The sequence below is a fragment of the Euphorbia lathyris genome, chromosome 1 (assembly GCF_963576675.1).
Source record: "Euphorbia lathyris chromosome 1, ddEupLath1.1, whole genome shotgun sequence".
Taxonomy (NCBI): domain Eukaryota; kingdom Viridiplantae; phylum Streptophyta; class Magnoliopsida; order Malpighiales; family Euphorbiaceae; genus Euphorbia; species Euphorbia lathyris.
This window is the reverse complement of record NC_088910.1, coordinates 62,118,552-62,141,316: the sequence shown is the minus strand read 5'-3', so window position 1 is coordinate 62,141,316 and position 22,765 is coordinate 62,118,552. Positions and strand designations below refer to the sequence as shown.

Genomic DNA, 22,765 nt, shown 5'->3' with positions numbered 1-22,765 from the left:
CTTCCCATATGTTGCCCCGAAAGTGCATTTCTCTGGATTCAACTTGATGTTGTGGTGTCGAAGTACGCCCAATACCTCCTTTATATCTTCTGCATGCCTTTCTACAGTTGTGCTTTTAATGATCATATCATCTACATAGACAGAATAATTACCGCTCTTATTGTCCGCAAATATCTTGTTCATCATCCTCTGATAGGTAGCACCTGCGTTCTTAAGCCCGAAGGGCATGACTTTAAAACAATAAGTAGCTTGATGCGTCACGAATGAGGTCTTAATTCTATCTGAGGGTTCCATGGGGATTTGATGATAGCTTGACTTCACGTCAGTAAAGGAGTACATTGCGTGACCGGCAGTTCCATCTACAAGCATGTCTATGCATGGCAAAGGATAATTATCCTTGGGGCAAGCTTTATTGAGATCTGTAAAGTCAATGCACATGCGGTAAGATCTGCCAACTTTCTTGACTAGCACGACGTTCGCCAACCACTGTGTGTAGAGTACCTCCCCGATGGCATCCGCCTTCTGGAGCTTGGCGATCTCTTCCTCTATCACCTTTTGCCTTTCCGGACCATGGTTTCTCCGCTTCTGAGCCACAGGAACTGCATCTTTATCGATGTTGAGCTTATGGGTAATTACATCTGGGCTAATTCCTGGGAGAACTTCGTCCTTCCATGCAAAGACATCTTCAGCTTCACAAAGTACTTTGGTGATTGCATCTCTGATCTTGCCTTGTAGCCCCTTAGCTATTCGCACCTGCTTCTCCTCTGCCATAAAGTACATTTCGGTTTCGCCTAAGGCCATTGTGACACGCTCCTCTTCATCTTCTTCTTTAGATTGAGGGCGAATCATTAAGGATGCCGAATATGTTTCTTGGGCCACCTTTTGACAACCTTTGACCATGACACCTCCCTTGACCGTGGGAATGTAAAGTGTCAAATGGCGAATAGAGATAAGAGCTGCAACTTCGGAGATAAAAGGTCGTCCGAGGATAATGTTATAAGCTAATTGTCCATCCAAGATCGAGAACTCCAAATCTCCTCTCCAAACTTGATCATTATCAACAAGCTCACAATCCAAAGTAACTTGGCCTTTCGTCTGAATGGTATGACCTGTCACTCCCAAAATGTCAACCACCGTCGGCTCCACCTGGATGGGATCAATCCGGAGTCTGGCGAATGCTCCTCGGGTAATGACATTACATGAACTTCCCGTATCAATCATTACCCTCTTCATTTCCCAACCTTCAACCATCATGGTGACGACCAGTGCATCCGCATGGGGTGGAATCTCAGGACCTGTGTCTGAGAAAGGGAGATTTAATGATGTCCTATCAAGGGCGGTTGTCTTCGCCTTTTTCAATGCTGGCTGATAACCAGGTCCTCCTGCTATGACATTGATGGTACCCTTTCCTTTCTTCTTTGGGTCCTCCTTGGATCTATCATCTTCTTTTCCTTCAGCTTGGATGAACCGATCCAATTTACCTCTTTCAATGAGTCGTTTAATTTCTCGAGCTAACTCCCAGCAAGCATCCGTATCATGGCCATTTTTCCTCTGATACTTATAATAATTTTTAGGATTTTTACCTTTATTGGTGTACTCCCCCCCTTTTGGCTCGGGGTATGAAATGCTCCGCTTGTGCTGGCTGTTCTCAATCCACATAAGAACTTCACTTTTAGAGGCATTAAGAGGTGTGAAGGAGGTGACAAACGTTGATTTATTCCGAGAATCCCTTCGTTTGTTCCGAGAAGAAGAATCCTGACGTTTGTCCTTGTCCCGGTCCCGAGGACGAGATTCGCCTCTGTCCTTTTTTGGTGATGATGGCGAACCTCGACGAATGTCATCTACTTCTATAAAGTCTTTACGACGCTCCATTAACTCTGCCATGCTGGTGGGATTTTTACGAATGAGATCCTCTTGCAAACTTTTACAAGTAGTGTTTCTCACAAAACACTCCACAGCTACGGAGATATCTACATCAACGATTTGTATACACAATTGGTCTCGGAGGGGTTCATTCGCCTTCTGCTTTAATTCAAAAAGCTTTCCAGATTTCACCACTGCAGGAATACAACCAGCAAATTTAGCACAAAATTCCCTGCTTAATTGATCAAAGCTGTTTATTGATCCTGGAGGTAGAGATTGAAACCACAAATAAGCTGGACCTCCCAGCGTGGTGACAAACATTTTGCAGAGCACGGGTTCGGTGGCTCGATTGAGCCTGGCCAAGATTCGATACTTTCGAACATGAGCTTCCGGATTATCTTTGCCTGTGTATATTGCAAGATTAGGAATCTTGAAAGCTCTGTCGGTTTCCTCTGCCTCGATCCAGGCTGCAAAAGGCGAATCCCTATTGGCGAATGGATTGTGCCTAGCATTTTCTTCGTTCATTTGGAGTACTAGGGCCCTCACTCTATCATCAAAATTCTCCGGATCCGCCCTGGGGTGACCCCTTCGTGGCGATCTGCTTGGAGAAGAAGAAGAACTTGACTCAGACGATGGATCTGATGGCGAATGTCTTCCTGCATTACCACATCCGCTCCCTCCTCTTCCTCCACCATCTCCTCCACCACTTCCTCTGCCTGGGGGAGTTGGACCATTTCCTCCTTGCTGGCCTCCTGACGAGGTGCGTCCAACAGTTCCTGAAGATGGATGTGGCGGTGGTCCACCTATATGAGATGTTTTTTCTGGCCTTTTACTTCTTCTACGACCAGTAGATGGAGGTGATCTACCACGGCGTAGGGATCCTGCTTGCTTATTTTTATCCTTTTTATGCTTTTTACGAATGGGCTCCTTAAATCCGCCAAGAGACGAATTTGTCCGCGGGCGCCTAGGTACATTTGGTCCATCAAGATTAAACCTTGGAATCTCCGATCCTCCAGGAGGGACCATATCATTCCTTCGACTTCCCTCGCCAGGAAATAACTCCCTGATAACCGGTCGTCCGCCACCCGATGCCGTAGTAGTTATCATGGAATCAATGTTGTGAGCTTGAAGGAATGAAGAGCTATGGGCACCTGGTCCCAGACCAAAATTTAATGGAGGCAAAGATGAGACAGCTGACGTAGATATCGTACTCCAACGAGGAGGAAGAGTCATGAACGCCCGGAGGCGGTTCCCAATTTCAAGCCCATACCGTGCCTCGATATCCCGAGCACACATATCGATGAAGGAAGCAGTGGGCATGTTTCCATCGATATTTGTTATAGGAGCAGTTGTGTTAGTGCGATCAGCGCTAGATGGTGTAATTATCGGTGATTCAATCCCAGAGGAGGGATTTTGTCCTCCATCGGTCATGATATTTCAGTGTGAACGAAAAACCCTTTATTTGATCAAGGATTCCACCTTCACCGCACCAATTGATAACAAGGGTGATTCAATCCCAGAGGAGGGATTTTGTCCTCCATCGGTCATATTGCTTTTTACAGAAATGAACTCTAAATTCTGAATCACTTGACTCGGAATTTCTGCATTAATTCTATACTAATATTCTCTTTTTCTATCTCTCCAACTCTCCATCAACTCTTTATTTATAGATGTTGAAGAGTCGTGATTGAAGTGTCGTGTCCGTTGTGAAGGGACGTATCCTCTGCGAAGAGATGTCTTTATCCACCCGAACGAACGCTTTTCGTCGAAAACGAAAGTGTGCGAATGGCTCTCGAGAAATTGCTGAACTTACCGAGAATAATTAATTCTCGGCCGAGAACGGGGGAGCAATTATTTGGTCTTCGGACGAAAGGGAGGGGCGCTGGACTTTAGCGTGTCACGACCGAGAATTTGAGATTCTCGGTCGCGGCTTCACAAATTCTCTACCGAGAATTTGGTTTCTTCAACCGAGAGTTTGGCATTTTTCTCTGTTTCTGACTTTGTCTTTGTCCTCGTTTTGGTGTAATTGATCTTCGTCGTTTTTTGACTCCTTTTGTAGGGTTTTTATTCTGTTTTTAACCTCTTTCGTTCCTATTTGGATTTTACCAAATATTTAGGTACCTTACAAGAAAGAAATATATTCAAATGTAAAAGTATTCTAAACAGGTATAAATATTATGAATTCGAAGCAAAACTGATGTAAATACTAATGATATTTTAGGTATATTTTGGGCTTAACAATAGTATATGGGTGATAGTGGATAGACTTACAAAATCTGCTCACTTTCTACCGGTTCAACAGACAGACTCGATAGATAAATTGGCTAGACTTTATGTGGAACAAATTGTGAGATTGCATGGAGTACCTATATCTATTGTTTCAGATCGTGATCCTAGATTTACATCTAGATTTTGGGGCAGTTTACAGCACTCCTTGGGAACAAAATTGCATTTCAGTACAACTTTTCATCCACAGACAGATGGACAATCAGAAAGAACTATTCAGACCTTAGAGGATATGATGAGAGCTTGTGTTCTTAATTTCCAAGGTGAGTGGGATATACATTTACCTCTTATGGAGTTTGCTTATAATAATGGTTATCATTCGAGTATAGGCATGACACTTTATGAGGCATTATATGGAAGACCGTGTAGAAGCCCTATATGTTGGGATGTTGAAGGAATGAGGCAATTGGAAGGACCTGAGTTAGTCCAAGAAACTGTTGAGAAGATCAATGTCATAAAGAAGTATTTAAAAGCTGCACAGGAACGTCAGAAAGCCTATATGGATCAGCACCGAAGGGAGATGGAATATAAAGTTGGAGATAAAGTGTTTTTAAAAATATCCCCATGGAAAGGAACAGTTCGTTTTGGCAAAAGAGGGAAGTTGAATCCAAGATACATCGGGCCTTATGAGATCATTGAGAGAGTTGGACCATTGGCTTATAGGTTAGCTCTACCACCAGAATTGTCTTTAATACATGATGTATTTCATGTGTCAGTATTAAGAAGATATAGATCAGACCCAAGTCATATGATTCCTGAACCTGAGATTGCAATAGTGAACACAGACTTGACTATTCGTGAGCAACCTTTAGAGATTTTGGGACGAGAAATGAAACGACTCAGAAACCGTGAAATTCCAATGGTTAAGGTGAGATGGAGTCATAATCAAACACTTGATGAGGCAACTTGGGAGGTAGAAGAAAATATGAGGACACAATATCCTTACCTATTTGAAGCTTCTAGTAAGTGAATTTCGGGGACGAAATTCTTTAAGGGGGGAAGAACTGTAACATCCCTAAAACCCTAACATATGAGTCTTCCCACATTCATATATGTTTTCATGATTGAATACATGCATTTTAGATTCATCTCATTGTCATTAGAAGTTTCGTATTCATAATGCGATTACCATGCGATTAGGAGGCGATTAGTGTGTCATTAAGATGTAACGATTGGTTAATTGAGTTTGGAATTAAATGAATGAATGCACATATCCTTAATTGATTAAATTAGACTTATGGAGGGCTGGAAATGAATTTTAGTAAGTAGCACCTCACAAAGCATGATGTCACTCAATAATAAGACAAAGTATGCCTCTTCACTTTTAAAAAGATGTATACAACTCATTCTTTATCTATTCCAGCCACAATTTCGACCAAAGCTTTAGCAAAACCTTCCTTGTTCATACCCTAACACCCTCCAAACAAAACTCTTCCAATTTCTTCCATTTTCAAGCCAAACAAGTCAAGTTAGGAAGCATACTAGGTGATAGACACAAGTTGAAGGTTAGTATGTTGTTTTAGCTTGTTTTCTATGAGTTTGAGATTCTGAAATACCTAGGTATGATCATAGGATTTGTTGTGGATGAGTTGTGATTGAGTTTGTTGAGTTTTGGTGTTGTTTAAAGTGGTTATAGGCTGTCCAAATGAAATATATGTATCAAGTGCCCTAAACAGAAATCTAGGGTACTGCTTTCAGTCATTTTGGAGCATGTTTTTCATATTGATATTGTTCGAATTTGAAGATACATAAATAATAAACTATGTTCCTATATGTGTTATGAAACCCTCTGTAAAATATGGGACTTTAATTCCATATATAGAGGAAGAAAACCTAGATGGATCATGACTGCCTCGAAATTGAATGTCATGTGAGGCAGCCATGTTGATGTAGCATTTTGAGGACCTTAGAGTCATAATTTAGGATAGTTTATTCATAAAAACGTGTTCCTAACTACTTGAAGTATATGTCTGTAAAAGGATTTGACAATCCATTGTGTTTAGTGTGAGCTAGGTTGAGTGAATTATGGTAGATGCAAATCTGGGTAGTCTGTTTCTTGGCTGGAAACAGGACATAATCATTTTGCATGCCATATATTGTGTAGACGTGATATTAATGTGAATTTTAGATATGTTATACCCATATATGTCTCGTTTCAGTAGGTTCAAGAAACAGGACATTTGGATTCATATAGAGAAAGTTATGGCAGAATGTGTGCAAGTAGGTCATGTGATGATCTAAGACAAAAGGATTAGATTGCATGAACTTTGTGGAGTTAGTGTCTTGTAAATCATATAGCATTCATTAGTTTATATTTTCATTAAGTTTATGTTAATGCTAATTGTATAAATGTTATGTGACATTAGGAGGACAAGGTGCAATTGAACGCACACCCGATCGTGTTGAATAGATCGAACCAAGTGCGACGGTAAGCATATTGCTTATATATGTGTATGAATGTATCGTGCCTTGTGACTTGTTGAGTGTGAGATGTGGTTGAATCTGATGTGAATGATGTGGATAATGTTTGAGTGTTTGTGATACGCCATGATTGATAAGAAAGTGATATGATTGAGTATGTTGCAGTGTTATGAGTAAATACGGCATGTTGAGCCTTGTGCACATACTGGAACTGAATAATGGTTGGATTATATATGAATGTGAGCTTGCTTAGATGAATATGTGAAATGGTCCAAGTTGAGAGTGCTATCCGAATATTGTGAGCCGGAAGCACATGTGTTGAGATATATGAGTACGTGAGTTAAGTGTAACTCCTTCGTAGCACAGATGATTGTATTCCGAATTTAGTGAGCCGGAATATAGATTGGGCCCAAGGACCATTATATATATATTGTCTAAGTACAGCAAGGCCTTTCTAAAATAAGTATTACTATAATAAGTGAAACAGGTGAATAAATTCTAACTTGGTACTGATGATATATTTTGATTTGTGCTCTTTACATTACTTTTGTATATACATATATGCGTAATATGTTTATTGAGTAGGCAGCTCACCCCTTGCCAACAGATTTTACAGGTTAGGTGGAGTTCTTCTTGCTTAAGGTCGCACCAGCAGTGTCAGTCCATTCTCATCTAGGCATTTGGAGTCTTGTGATATACTTTTGTTTTGTAAATCCTCTATGTAGGATAATGACTTAAACGTGTATTGTAAATGCTTTCTCTTATGTATAATATGTAAAGTTTATATGAGATTGAAGTTTATATGATTGAGAATTGAAAGCATGTCTATAATGGATATTGTGTGAGATATCATGTGATCCAAGTGAGGGGGTTACATATCGCTTTAGGTAATGCTTGGATGCATTATGAGATCGTGGTTCCTTTGCTTGTGCAATGGCTCCATTGTTATCACAGTACAGAGTAATGGGATTCACAATGTCAGGCACCACACCAAGTTCGGTAATGAACTTCTTAATCCAAACAGCTTCCTTTGTTGCCTCTGTAGTAGCGATGTACTCAGACTCGGTCGTAGAGAAAGCCACGTTTCCCTGCTTGGAACTCTTCCAACTGACCGCGCCCCCATTCAAGATAAACAGGTATCCTGATTGGGATCTAAAATCGTTCTCATCTGTGAGATGACTAGCATCTGAAAATCCTTCTATTTTCAGATCCCCTTCTCTGTACACTAGGAACATATCCTTAGTCCTTCCCAAGTAATTAAGAATGTTCTTGACGGCATTCCAATGCTTGTCACCCGGATTACCTTGATAACAACTCGTTATGCTTAACGCGAACGCTACGTCAGGTCTAGTGCAAAGCATAGCATATATAATCTAACCGATTGCGCTGGCGTACGGAATTATAGCCATGCGTTTCTTATCATCTTCGGTTTTAGGACACTGATGATTGCTTAACTTTACCCCATGTACCATGGGTAAGTTACCTCGTTTCTATTTAAACATGCTAAACCGCTTTAGCACCTTTTCAATGTATGTACCATGTGAAAGACCAAGCAGTCTTCTTGATCTATCTCTATAGATCTTTATCCCCAGTATATAAGCTGCTTCACCAAGGTCTTTCATGGAGAAGTTACCTGATAACCATACTTTCACCGACTGTAGTAGAGCTATGTCATTTCCCATTAGCAATATATCGTCAACATATAATATGAGAAATGCAACTGAGCTCCCACTTGCTTTCTTGTAAATACAAGCTTCTTCCAGCTTGTTCCAGCTTCTAGATGATTGCTTGAGTCCAATCTTCTTGAGAAATGCAAACTTTTTTATGGTTTCGTCAAAACGTTTGTTCCAGCTTCTAGATGATTGCTTGTGTCCATAAATGGATCTCTGAAGTTTGCAAACCTTGGTTGCATCCTTCGATGTGAAACCTTCAGGTTGCATCATATATACATCCTCAAGCAGGTTTCCGTTTAGGAAAGCTGTTTTCACATCCATTTGCCAAATCTCGTAATCGTAGTGAGCGGCAATAGCGAGCATTATTCTGATTGATTTGGACATGGCTACAGGAGAGAAAGTTTCGTCATAATCAATTCCTTGCTTCTGACGATATCCTTTCGCTACTAACCTAGCTTTGTAGGTGCTAACCTTTCCATCCATGTCGGTCTTCTTCTTGAAGATCCACCTGAACCCAATGGGTTTTATCCCTTCGGGTGGATCAACCAAAGTCCACACTTGGTTAGTGTACATGGAATCCATTTCAGAATTCATGGCCTCAAGCCATGCTTTAGAATCTAGACTGGTAAGAGCCTCTTCGTAGTTTTTGGGTTCGCCGTCTAACACGGGAACCTCATCATGATCTCCCACTAGAAAATCGTATCTAACTGGGAGTTCACGATCTTTTTGTGACCTACGAGTAGGTGGTGACACTTTAGTCTCATCTAATGGGATCGCTTCGGGGTCCTATACCGCCTCTATTGTTTCAGCTGGTGTTTCTTCTTCTTGAACTTCATCAAGTTCAATCATGCTTCCTTTTTTTGTTTCTTCAAGAAACTCTTTCTCCAAGAAGGTTGTGTGCTTGGATACTATTACTTTCTGATCATATGGATGATAGAAGTAATACCCCATAGTTTCCTTAAGGTATCCAACGAAGAAACATTTATCAGATTTAGAATCTAGTTTATCTGACGCTACGCGTTTGATGAATGCTGAACAACCCCATATTCTCATATGGTGTGGAACTAGCGGATTTAGTTGGTACTCGATTTAGGGTGAAGAGGGCAGTTTCTAAGGCATATCCCCAGAATGTCTTTAGAAGTAATGCTATGCTCATCATAGATCGCACCATATCTAGTAAGGTACGGTTCCTCCTTTCGGATACACCATTGTGTTGTGGTGTATAAGGAGGTGTCCATTGTGAGAATATCCCACATTCAGTTAGATAATTCAGAAAATCATCTGAAAGATATTCACCACCTCGATCGGATCAAAGTATCTTTATTTTCTTTCCTGTTTGATTTTCTACTTCATTCTTGAAGCATTTGAATTTCTCAAAAGCTTCGGACTTGTGCTTCATCAAGTAGACATAACCATATCTGGTATGGTCTTCTATGAAGCTTATGAAGTATCCGAATCCTCCTCTTGCTTGGACTGACATAGGACCACATACATCTGAATGTATTAATCCTAGAGTGTCTGATACACGCTCACCTTTATTGTTAAAGGGTGTCTTTGTCATTTTTCCTTTTAAACAGGCTTCGCATGTTTCCAATGATTCATAATCAATTGAATCTATAAGCCCATCTTGATGTAGCTTAAGCATGCGTCTTTTGTTTATATGGCCTAAACGACAATGCCACAAGTAAGTCGAATTATCTAGCTTATGTCTTTTGGTATCAATTGCGAATACAGAAATTTTATCGTCTAACACATAAATCCCATTTAATGATATTCCTGAAAAATAGAAAATCCCATCTCTATAAAACTCGCAATGTTTGTTCTTTATTGAAATATGAAAGCCATCATCAATAAGACAACTAATAGAAATAATGTTTCTAGACATCTCTGGAACATACAAACAGTTCCTTAATTCTATTACAAGCCCAGAGGGAAAACTCAAAGCATAATGTCCAATCGCGAGGGCGACAACTCTTGCTCCATTTCCTACTCCCAAGTTTATGCTTCCCTTCTTCAATTCCTTAGTCCGATTTAGTTCCTGCATATTCGTACAAATATGAGATCCACATCCGGTATCAAGTACCCAAGATTCAGACTTGAAATTGTATTTATTTCAATATAAAACATACTAGATGTTGAAGCACCGTCTTTTCCCTTCTTGAGGGAGGCTAGGTACTCCTTGTAGTTCCTTCTCCAATGCCCGTCTTTACCACAGAAGTGGCACTCTCTTTTGGGATTCTTCACTTCCTTCCCCTTAGCTTTAGTGGCCATGGCCCTCTTGCCTTTCTTAGGATGTTTAGGATTGGGAAAATTCCCATTCCTCTTCTTTGATCCCTCTATAACAAGAGCCGGTATTGCCTTGTCTTTCTTCATATTGGGCTCAACTGTCTTGAGCATGTTTGCAAGCTCTTCAAGAGAGGTTTGCAAGTCATTCATCTGGTAGTTCATGATAAACTGTGAATAACTCTCTGGGAGGGATTGAAGGAGTAAGTCCACACTTAGCTCGTGATCCATCGCGAATCCAATACTAGAAAGTTTGGTAATAAAGCCTGTCATCTTGACACAATGTGTCATCACAGATGTGCCCTCTTGCATCCTGCAACGATATAACAGTTTTGATATTTCGTAGCGTTCGCACCGAGTTTGTTTCCCAAACAACTCTTTCAGGTGCACGATGATGGAATAGGCATCCATCTCCTCATGTTGCCTTTGCAATTCCGGTGTCATCGATGCAAGTATGATGCATCCCGCATGATCGTCATCAGCCTTATGCTTCTGGTAAGCATCGATCTCTTCGATGGGAGCATCATCAGCCGGGGTAGGGGGTATCGATGTATCAAGTACATACCCTATCTTATCGAACTTCAAAACGATTTTGAGGTTGCGATACCAGTCGATGAAGTTTGAACCGTTCAACTTGTTATCGGTAAGTATATTTTGCAGATTGGTTTTAGTCATAATTTTACGAGTGTTTTAATTTAACCTGAGAGTGAGAAAGAGTAAACGTATGTTATTCATTTGCTTTAACGTGTATCAATCTAAAATTATAGGTCTTTAATTTATTTTAAATTGCTCCCACTATTTTGCCAAATTAATAGCCCTCCATATTAATTCGAAGAATTTCACAAATCCTTTAATGAGCTAGGATCCTAACTCCTGAAATTTCACCTTGAGTTTACTCAACAAGCTAGTCTCATTTGTTAGGTAGATTCATACAATCAATCACATCAACAATGTGATTCCTAGGTTATTGGGTTACTAACCACATTAGTAACTAATATGCTATTCATATTAATCTCAACCATATTGCCCATTAGTTTATGACAGCTTGAGTTTACCCATCTAATTATCATAATCTAATTTAAGTATTACCCCATATTCATGAAAACGATTTTCGATAATTCAGGTGTTACCATAAGACCCCGAGCTTGAGTTTACTCAACAACGCAAAGGCCCCCAGTACTGCCGGCTGAATTATAATATTAGGGAGGGGCAACCGATTTTAATAACTTGCTTATTTACTTAAATTTTAATTAGTGAGGGATTTTTATTTTAAGTCTCATAATCTAACCTAGTCTTGATTTGCTTTAGCATACATCAGACACATACATTGGCGTTATGGACATATTATCTAAATTATTCCGTTGAGCCAGAAACGGAATAAAAGGCCAAACCTAGGGAAATACTAACTGTTACATATTTCTCTTTAGGTCCTCCGTCTTCTCCATGGCGCCTCGAAATTACATCAATATTAATTTCTATACTACTAAAGAAAACTTCAATTGACTTGAAGGGCATTAGATGAGAGGAGAAATTACAATAGATAGTAGATAGGCAGGACACACATGCCCTATTTCAAAAATACCAAAAGACTAAATAGAGGGTCCAAATATGTCCATAACTCCAAACATACATAGACTCAATTAAATAAATTTAATTGGTTGATTACATAAAATATTTATGTAATATTTAGGTTAATCACATTAACTTATCAAATTAACTTTCATCCAATTTTAATTCGATCAGTTTCGTATCTTCTATATTTAATCTAATTAAAATGTAACAATTACATATTAGATTAATACAACTATACGAAAACCTTTTGTTATGCATATCCTTGTTATTTTGTTTTAATTCATTTAACATCTTTGATTTACAAATAAGTAAAACAAATTTCCAAATAAATTCTTTTATTCGATAATCAAAAAAGAAAACTATTTATTTCTGAAACCTCTCTATATATATATATATATATATATATATATATATATATATATATATATATAATTGATTTTATTTTAAAAACAATTTTTAAAACACAAATAGACACAACCTAGGCCGGTGCCCGTAAGGCCCGACCTAAATTGCTGCTGCTGTTTGGCAGCAGCATTGCGGCTGGGCCGCCGCTGCCCCACGGCAGCGATGCCCAGTCGCTACTGGTTGCTGCCTCGCGGTGCAACCTGAACTGCTGTTCGGTATATATATATACATATATATTTTTAAATATATATATATATATATGTTTTAAAACAATTTTCAGAAAATAAGAAAACCTAACCCCTCCTCTCTTTGGGTTCGCCTCTTTTGTGGTAAGTATCGGAAAGACAAAATCTTCGGGGGCCCGAAAGAGAGAGTTGCTAATTGTTCCTTCCTTTGGAAAGGACTTAGTGCTGTGTTTGATGAGTTCTGCTCGGGAGTTGGCCTAGAGGTGGGGAATGGTAAGTCCATTAGTTTCTGGTTTGATAACTGGATTGGGGATAAACCGTTAATTGAGGTGTGTTCTTCCCCCCCGCCTAGTGATATACGCAACTGGAGGATTGCCGATGTGGTTGACTCGGAAGGGGACTGGATCTGGTCAAAGTTTGATACTTTCTTTAGCCTTGAGACTCTCCTTAGAATGCGGGGAGTGAAGGTGAGTAATCAAGAGGAAGACTTGGATAGGCACTGCTGGGCGCTGACTAACAATGGAGTTTTTTCTTGCAAATCGGCCTTTGAAGCTTTCTCTCTCTTTAGATCTGATCCTCCCTCGGATGTGTGGAAGTCGATTTGGACCCTTAAAGTTCCTTTCCGTATTAGGAGTTTCCTGTGGCTGGGCGTTAAGGACAGGCTTCTTACTAATTCGGATAGGCACAGAAGGCACTTGGCTGATTCTGGAGCTTGCAGTAGATGCAGAGGCCATGTTGAGACTTTGTGCCATGCTCTTAGAGATTGCTCTAATAGTAAAGAGGTTTGGAGGAAAATTCTCCCACACCATATTTTCTCTTCCTTCATGGCACATTTTGAGGTCGACTGGTTCTCTGATGGTGTTAGAGGAAAGTTGCTTCCATACATGGATCATGGTGACATTTTCTTTGCTATTATCTGTCACCAAGTTTGGAAATGGAGAAACGAGGAGATTTTTGGAGATAAAACTGTTTTTATGACAAACTTAGCTGATTTCTTCTCGAAAAAACTTTTCTCTATTATCGATAGTTTCAAAGGAGAGTCCCTTGCCAGAGCCTCTCAGTGTTGTGATGTCCATCTCGTGGGATGGAGCAGGCCAAGAGAGGGGGTTGTGAAGCTGAATACTGATGGTTCCTGCCTCAGTAACGGTAAGATTGCGGCTGGAGGTGTGCTTAGAGATGCAGGGGGCGCCTGGCTTTCTGGGTTCTCCCAGAATTTAGGGTTGGGTTCTTCCTTTTCTGCGGAGCACTGGGCTATTCTTACTGGAATCAATCTTGCTAAAAGGCTGGGTGTTAAGAGGCTCTCTGTGGAGTCTGATAATTTGGAAGCAATCAAAATGATTTCTGAGAATCATTCTATGGGTCTTAACAGTCGCAACCTCATCAAAGCTATTAAAAGGCTTTGCTCCTCCTTTGAGTTCGTAGAGTTCAGACACATTTTTAGAGAGCAGAATCGTGTTGCTGATCGCTTGGCGGCGGCGGGCCATGAAGGGACGTTAGGCGTTACTACCCTTCCTGTTTCCCCTAGTTTCATCTCTCCTCTTCTCTTAGAAGATAGAATTGGGGTTAGCTTCCCTAGGCTAATTCCTGGGTAGTTTGTTGTTGTTCGTTTTTCTTTTCCTTTTCTACCAAAAAAATAAAAAAAATAAAACTAACTTTTATCAATCTAACTATAAAACTAACAGATTTTGTTATGATGATTATCAACCAAAATAGTTAGGAATATATGCATAATTAATTTTAATTAACAATTAATTAAAACTTACTTATCTTTAGAATTAATTAATCAAAACAGTTTTGTTAATTAACCTAACAATAAATATTCATTCAATCTCATTGAAAAACCTTTTAATTTTCATATATGAAATAACGGATTTAACTCAGGCTCTGATACCACTGAAGAAAAATACGCTAATGTTTGGCAACGGAAATATAAATTTTTTAACCTTTTTCCATTAAACCAAGATCCGTTAATCGTTATTTCATATAATGAGGGATAGAAGGAAATACCTTTTGATGAACTATCTACCGAGTTCACGAGCACAAAACAAAACACAAGATCAAATCAAGTTAGAACTCAACCGTATAAAAGCAATCAAGAATAGATTGCTTCTAATTAATCAACACAAGATAAAGGAATAAGAGAAAGAGATGAAAATCAACTGAACGGAAGGAAGCGGTGGATGATCTCGTCCTCAACAAGGGGTGTCGAAATTCTCTCTCCAGGAATACTAGGGCTGGCCGAATTTTGCTAATAGGAGGGGTATAAATAACCTCTTATATCTAAACCCTAGTTAGATAGAATTAGGTTACTTAATAAGAGTTATATTCTGAATAATACTCTTGTTATTATTATCTATAACTATATCTAAATAAAAAAATAATATTAACTTATTTAATAGGATAACAATTAGAAGTAATCTAATCATAATAAACCTTCTAATTGAATTATCCTATAATTAATTTAATCCACAATTATAATCTAATTAAAATTGTTAAAATCAAATTAATTATTTATGTATTTTATATACATAAAATCGCCCCCTATATACTGGGCCTTAGTGGATTCAGTTGGGCTTCCATCAATTAATTAACATCTGTTTCTCTTTTGGGCTCCAAGTCTTATGTGTGACCCATTAAGTTCTTATCGCTTCTAGCCGTATACAACTATTAAATTAATTTTCTCAGAATTATATTTAATCTTTGTATAACAGAATGAGTACGTGAACTGTGATTGGCAGATCCGAAACATTCCCCAGAGCTATAAGAAGGCAGGTTGATTCCGTCGTTGACCTTTTCGTATTAGTTACAGTATAATTCGATCCTTCCTCAACTACATCCTTGAAAAAAATCTTATGACTATGGATAATGTCAAGTCACATATAGCGAGACGTTCGTTTTACTTGTACAGGCCGAGTTAACTCCAATTAAATAGGTTAAGTGAAATCCGCATTTCAAGTCTTAAGCTATCACCTTGCAAGGATTTAGAGTTAAGTCTTCCACAAGCGATCTTTGGACGTATCTCCCATTTATTAGGAGTGACAAATGCTCAATCCAATGTATAACTATCCTGCAATTACTTCTTGTGACACCCAACGTCTGCCGTTCACACCCCAGAGTCATCTCTGTTATGGATCGTGTTACAACAGGATCAAAGCATCACATTCCATATTCCAGAATCACTAATTAACATTCCTTTGAGTCTTAGGATTACTTATACCTATTAATACCAATGATATGAACAGGTGACAAGGATAAATCTACCCATCCTGTTATCTCAAGTCGGGTCCCCAATCCTAATGAACCCCTTTCATTGGATCCATGTAACTGTCCAGATATCTGCATATCTGAAGCTTGTGAGATCAGCTATCTGTCTCGATAGAAGACATTGTTACATGCAAGTCTCAATAGTGATATGTCAATCCCTATTCAAAACATATTACTTGACTTGGGGTGATTTTAAGTTTATTAGTTTATAATAATGTTTCGTCTCACTTCATGCTTGTATGAACACTTTATAATCACTTTAAATAAACTTAGGGATTTCCTTTTATTAGACTTATTTAGTTCTTTAAAAGAGATTGCCTTTATATAGTTATAAAACCATATCTTATTAAAACAAATGACATAAAGAACAATTCATTTATATTAGGTTTATATCCTGGAACAATTGTCTATAGGACACTAAACCCCAACATACACGTCTCACCGCCTTCTCAGTCCTATCACTCTTCTCCATAGTGGTGTTCTCTAAGTCCCCTGAAATCCCCACCGAGTTCACTAGACATACTCAGTAAAATGGTTACAAGTTCAGAATAAATGCGGCAAGGATGATAACTCAAATCCACTTCCATAGAAAGAATAAAACATACATTTAAAGGTATTGAAAATAAGGATAAAGGACTAGCCTTTAGCAAAAAGGAGAAGATAATTTTTTTTTCCTAAGATCAGGGTACGAAAACAAAAAAAAATATATTCTCTCTCTAGAAATCAAAAGCAAAGCATGATTTCCTCTCTACAAGAAAAAATAGAGTTTTTGCTGCCACAACCAAGAAGGTTATTTATCAAAGCAGCGGGGAACCCAAACAACAACCCACTTTAAAGCCTGTGACACAACATGCAAAATGATGCTTTAATGATAATTATGACACTATGGAAAATTAAAAAACACTTTTACTTTTTTATGAAAAATGTGCATGTTGTTCTAATTAATATGTCCTCTTGCATTATCCAAAAGGTTTCTTCCATTTATTAAAAAAATCTGAGAAAATACAACGAAGAAACTTCCCGATTAAACTTCAACATCTCGCATCAAATACGTCACTCCCCGACCATCCCACTTAAAGGGGGGACTTCTTAATGCGACAATATCGGACTTTCATCTAATCTGATTCAATTAGAAATAACAACACAAATTGACCAATACCACATAGTTAGAACTTGCAGCCTAAACCCATCAATAACACCACTGGATCCAGCCTCTGTAGACACCGAGTCGGAGGACCTGTGACGAAAATCTGAAAACAAGACGGTTGAAGCGGTTGATTCCGGAAGTTTTGAAAAAAAAAACAAAAAAAAAAATAATAAGTACATAATAAGGAAGAAAAAGTTACGGCGGGTCGCTGTTGCCGATCGGATGGCTCGCGAGTGCTTAGCGGCAGTCGACGGGCGTTCGACGACAGTCGGACGCCCGCTTGACAGCACGGGGCACGCGCTCGACGTCCGTCGGACGCACGCGTCCAACCGCGAATGACGCGCACTCAACGTCCGAGCGATGCACGAGCCCGGTGGCGCGGAGCGCGCACTCGTCGGCCACGGGGCGTGTGCGCCCGGCCTCGCGGAACGCGCGTTCGGCGGCCGCAATGCGTGGGCGTCCGGCGGCGTGGAACGCGCACTCGACGGCCACGGGACGTGCGCGCCCCGGCGGCCGTTGGGCGGCCGCCCAACCCTTTTGGGCGACGCCCGATTTTTCTCGGGCGTCGCCCATTCCGCCGGGGATCCAAATGCCTATAAAGGCACGGATCCCCATGCATTTAGGGGGAGGAGCTTTTTTTGGAAGGATTTTCTCACTCTAGACATTTTTAGAGAGAGAAAATTTATTTTTTGGGAAAAAATATTTTTTTTTCCTAAAAATTTCAAATCTCCTAAAAGTTATCAAAAACATCGGGAAGCACGATTCGTGGAATCAATCGACGTCAACCGTCAATACCGAACTTAAGGTATTATCCGAGGACTAGACACTTTTATTTTATTTAATTTATTTCCTTCTTCTATTTATTTTTATGTTATGTTTTTATTTATTTAGTTATTCATTTATTTTATCACTTTTTATTTAATTTTGGGTATTTATTTAATTTTCATCTCGTGTTGAATAAAATTGGGTTTTGTTTTAAAATAAAAAACCTCGTTTTGATATCCCAATACGAACCGTGATCCGATAAAAAGGTAGTTCGGGTATTGCAAACGTTGTAATTATAAGTTTTTTAATTTAAAGAAATTTTCAAATAATGTTTTAAAATAAAAACGTCGTTTTAGGAACTTCCGTTATTGACTATGACCCATTTTTGGTAGTTCGGAAATCCAAAACGATTGAATTAGACTTAATTTAAAGCTTTTGAATAAATCTGGAAACAATTGAAGTGCTGCTGTAATTTTCCGTTTCAGTCACTAATTGCTGTTTACCGACGGATTTTCCGTCGGTAAATCTGCTGGAATGTAAAAAATGCTGTTTTGGTCCATGTTTCTTAACTTTTAAGTTTTTGGTCCTTTGTATATATATGTGTATTTATGTAATATATATTTTCAAACTATTTTTAGACATTTGATACATATAGTTATTTAGAATGTTTATATATCATTTTTTATTTTATTTTAAATATAAGTATATGTATATATATCTTTTCTTTTCTTTTTCCTTTACTTAAATGGTAATGAATTTTATTTTAAAATGATATTTACTTGGGTGTTTTGGGAGTGATTAATTAGTAAACATTTTGTGGATAAATCGATATTATTTTGACATTTAAATTACATTAGGTATGCATATATATAGTTTTGGGCTATTTGGGCTATATTAGTTATTATTAGATAAAACTATTTAGGGGACAAATGATATTTTCTTATTTAGGGGTTTTATTTATTATTTTCACATATTTAAAGTAAAAATGTATTATATTTAGTATTTTCATATATGTATTATATAGTATCTTTTCATTAACCTTTATTTCATGTTTCTTTTTGGCTAAAATGTATATATATATATACGCCTATATTATTTTCTTTATTCTTTTGGTCATTCATGGGTCCATGTTTCAAATGGGCTTTATTTGGGAGTGAGTTTGGATTTAATATGTTTATTGTTGTAATTATGACAAGTAAAGAATCCATTAAGTAAAAAGGGGAAAATAAATCACAAAAAGGATTTTCAATTTAATTATTTAAACTAATAGATTTTTAGAGGTTCCTAATGTAAATAAATAGTGTTTTCTTGACATTTCAAATTGTTTCTCAAAACACCACGTTTTAAAACCTTAGTCCGTTCCAACGACGGATTAAGCGAACCTTGTAATTAAAATCATTTTCATGGTGAATAATAGAGTTTTCGAATCGTTTTCTTAATGATTTATACAAAATAAATTGACTTGTATGCTTAACCACGTTTTCTTATTAAAGGTTTTTACCTTAACGTTTTCAAACACTTGAGTCGTTCCAACGGCGATTCGGGTGAACTTCATCAAACGGGGTTTTGAAACGTACCTAAATCGTTCCAACGGCGATTAAGGTACGAACCATGTAAATAAACTCGTTTTGGGGAAATGAGTTAGTATAGAATTAACACGCAACACGATATGTAAATCCCGTGGTAAATAAACCACTTCTTTCTTCCTCCCCTCTCTTTGTATGTATATCAAATTGATGTAAATGGGTGATTCTTTACTAAAGTGGCTTTTCAATAATATATGCTCAAAACGGTTTCTAAAAAGAGAAAGAAAAGGTTTCAAATGAATTTTAAACTTAAAGAAGTATACGATTAGTCCGTTATCGCCTAACATGCTGAGTAGGAGGCCGGTGGTTCATAACCGGGCGATGTCGGGGTGCCTAGTAGCCTTTCTCCGGAAAGGAGCTAGCCTTCTCGGCTCGTACCTAAGTTTCCCGAACCCACACCGGTCTCCCTCAAGGGATCGGTGTTCATTTTCCCATTCGTGGGTGGCGACTCTTCCATATCTCCGAGCTCCGGTCCTGCCGAGCAGCTTGATTCCACGATTGGTTGCTTTCGGCGCCAATCACCGCTTACGTCGCCATGAGGTTGTCCACCCCCCGGTCCGCCCGGGAGATTAGGTCGCGGCACCTCGTCTAACAAGTGGCGAATCTGCTGGGGAAGCGAGAAATTTGATTCCGGAAGGCGTGTATTAAGCCCTTAACGGGGACGGATCGTATTATTTCTTTTCGTATGCATTCATGTGCATTATTGCAAACCTTTTGGGTAATTTCCGCGAAACCTCTAGCGAGAGTCCATTCGTCGCTCGAAAGAGGCTAGTGTAAGTTCCCCCTTACAGTAAGGCGCCAAAGGGTCCCCATCCATTCGTTAGGGGCGAATTTGTGCGATCCTGTGAGGTCCCGCGATCAGCCGTGTCAGTATATAGTAGCCTTAGAAGTTGCCATAGGATTACCCGTTACTATTTTTGGCGTGATAAATGAATCAGTTCGTGTTTTCAAATCGCCATGATACGTGTCTAAATCCTAAAGTATGTAAAGAAAATGAAATGATGCGTTAATATATACTCTTGAGTCGACATACTAATTACCCTAAAACATCGAAACGATTTAAACTAAAGACGACTTAGTCATCTCGTATGAATGAACATGTGCGGCCCGCCTTGTCCCTTTCTATGTCCCGACGAAGGCACATGTTCAGGAAATGCGTTACGACGTAAGCACGTATTAGTATGCGTCGGTTTGGTGTTAAGGATAGTTACATTTCGATACAAAAGACTATATTAACAGTAGCCGTTATTCACATTCTTTAAATAAATTGGGATAAAACGAGATCATAACGAAATGAAAACGAAGAACATTTCTGTTTCGAACGACCCTGTCATAACGTGAAAAGTTTCGCGCACGTAGCCCGTCCCTTCCGAATAAAAGACGAGCTTTTACGTTATGCCCCGTGTCGTTCTTAAGAGAAATGGACGTGTCCGCAGAAGTGACTAAGAAAAGAAAAGCAAAAAATGAACTAAACGACCAAAATCATTCCGAATCTACGATATGTCAATACCGAGAGTAGTTAAAGAAAATAAACCAATGTCGTTGAATACGTGCCTCGAATGAGTGTATACCCCGTTTAAAATCACGAAGCCGAATTAAGCCAAACCATATAATTGCGCCATATGGACGAGACTGCGGGTTTTGACTAACGACTCGATCATTTCGACCGTTACCAAAACTGCAAGAAATATGGCCCGATGTACGTGTTTGCTTAATTCGTACCTAAAGGAAAGAAAACGGTGATATCCTCGCTTCGAACAAACACGCGATTCAACGAAACGTTGATTTTCTATAACCACACTAAGATGATATATCCCGTGGATTGGGAAGAACAACGAACTGTTGCTAGCCGAAAGGTTACCGTGCGCTCAAAATAAGACTCGCCGTCTTTTCACGTAGCTAAAATGAGCAAATGGATCCTCGACGCTAAGAACAAACGCGTTACGCGATGAGTCCGTTCCCTAAAATAAAATCCAAAAGTGATTCCATCACTAAATAAACACGTGGTTACGTCTCTCGATAGATCCAAAAGATCCCATTGTAATCCAAAAATCGAGACACGAACCCGCGCGAACAAAAGGGAACGAGTCATTGACAATAACGAACGATAACTCGTACCACGTTTAAAAACTGAGATGCGCTCAAAGGGAGTCAAAACCCGAACTAATGCATCTCACGAAAGGACGAAAGACGAGTTATTCCGAAAGGACAATCCAACTTGGTCGATTTCTTAGTCACTGAACGTTGATACGTCAAAACGAACTGTATTGTTTGATGAATGATCTACTTTTCCGCAATAATCGATGGCATCACGCGTCCCCTAGACCGCAATGTGAGCCCCAAACCAAAATCCTAGAAAAGAGACTTGGACCATCGAGTGTGTGGAGGAATAAGGGTGGAAGAGAGATGTTGTGATACGTGTAATTAGACTAACGTTTGTTCTTCTTATCTTATATATCCGTAAATAAATAAACGCACACACCACGAATCATGCATATAAAATCATGCATACATACTAATGGATACCGTTCACGCAGACGTCATCATTAAGCGATTGTGGTACCGAGAGAGCAGTCGGCTAGTTAGGCAGTTTGACCAGTTACAGATTGACAGTTCTGAATCGGCAGCTGTGGCTTCGGAATCATCTTCGTCCGAGTATACTCAGTCTTCATCTAGTATGTCTGCGACCGACGAAAAAGTGGCCGGATTGGAAAACTCTGTGAACAATATTAATGAGCAGTTAGCGGTGATAGCGGCCCAGTTAGCTAAGCTGGCCATGAGAGATGACAAAAATGGCAGTAAACACGCTGAGAATGAGGTGAATGATGGACCTCGCTTTGGGAATGAGGATGACTATCAAGATTATATCCGGAAGCAGCTTGAGAAAGAGAAAGCTAAGGAAGAGGAGTGGAAACAACACATCACGCAGGAGGTGCAGGATCTACGTGGGGGAAGTTCCGGGAGTCAGGACTTTTATAACTTGAAGAATTGTTTATCGACAACGGCTTTGCCTTTGAAATTCCGGCTCCCTGACATGAAAAAGTTCGATGGAACTGGGAATCCCACTGCCCACATGAATCAGTATGTCGCTGTAATGAAGCACACGATCCTGACTGAGGATCAAGTCCTGGGACTGTTTAACACTTACCTAGAGGGGGCTGCCCTCACATGGTTTCATGCATTGCCGATGGTAACGAAGAGGGATTGGAAGGAATTAGCAAAGTCATTCATCGCTCAGTATAGCTTCAATACCATGCTTGAGGTCACTTTGAAAGAGCTAGAGAGCACTAAGCAGCAGACCGGGGAGTCATTTTC

The 22,765-nt window shown here is 39.3% G+C and overlaps 1 long non-coding RNA gene across 1 annotated transcript; it reads left to right on the top strand.

Annotated features, from left to right (window-relative positions):
* Window positions 1–5,517: 5,517 nt before the first annotated feature.
* LOC136219868 (uncharacterized) lies at window positions 5,518–7,253 on the top strand. Its single transcript, XR_010684304.1, has 3 exons — window positions 5,518–5,654; window positions 6,516–6,577; window positions 7,178–7,253. It is a non-coding gene; the product is annotated as an uncharacterized lncRNA (long non-coding RNA).
* Window positions 7,254–22,765: the final 15,512 nt, after the last annotated feature.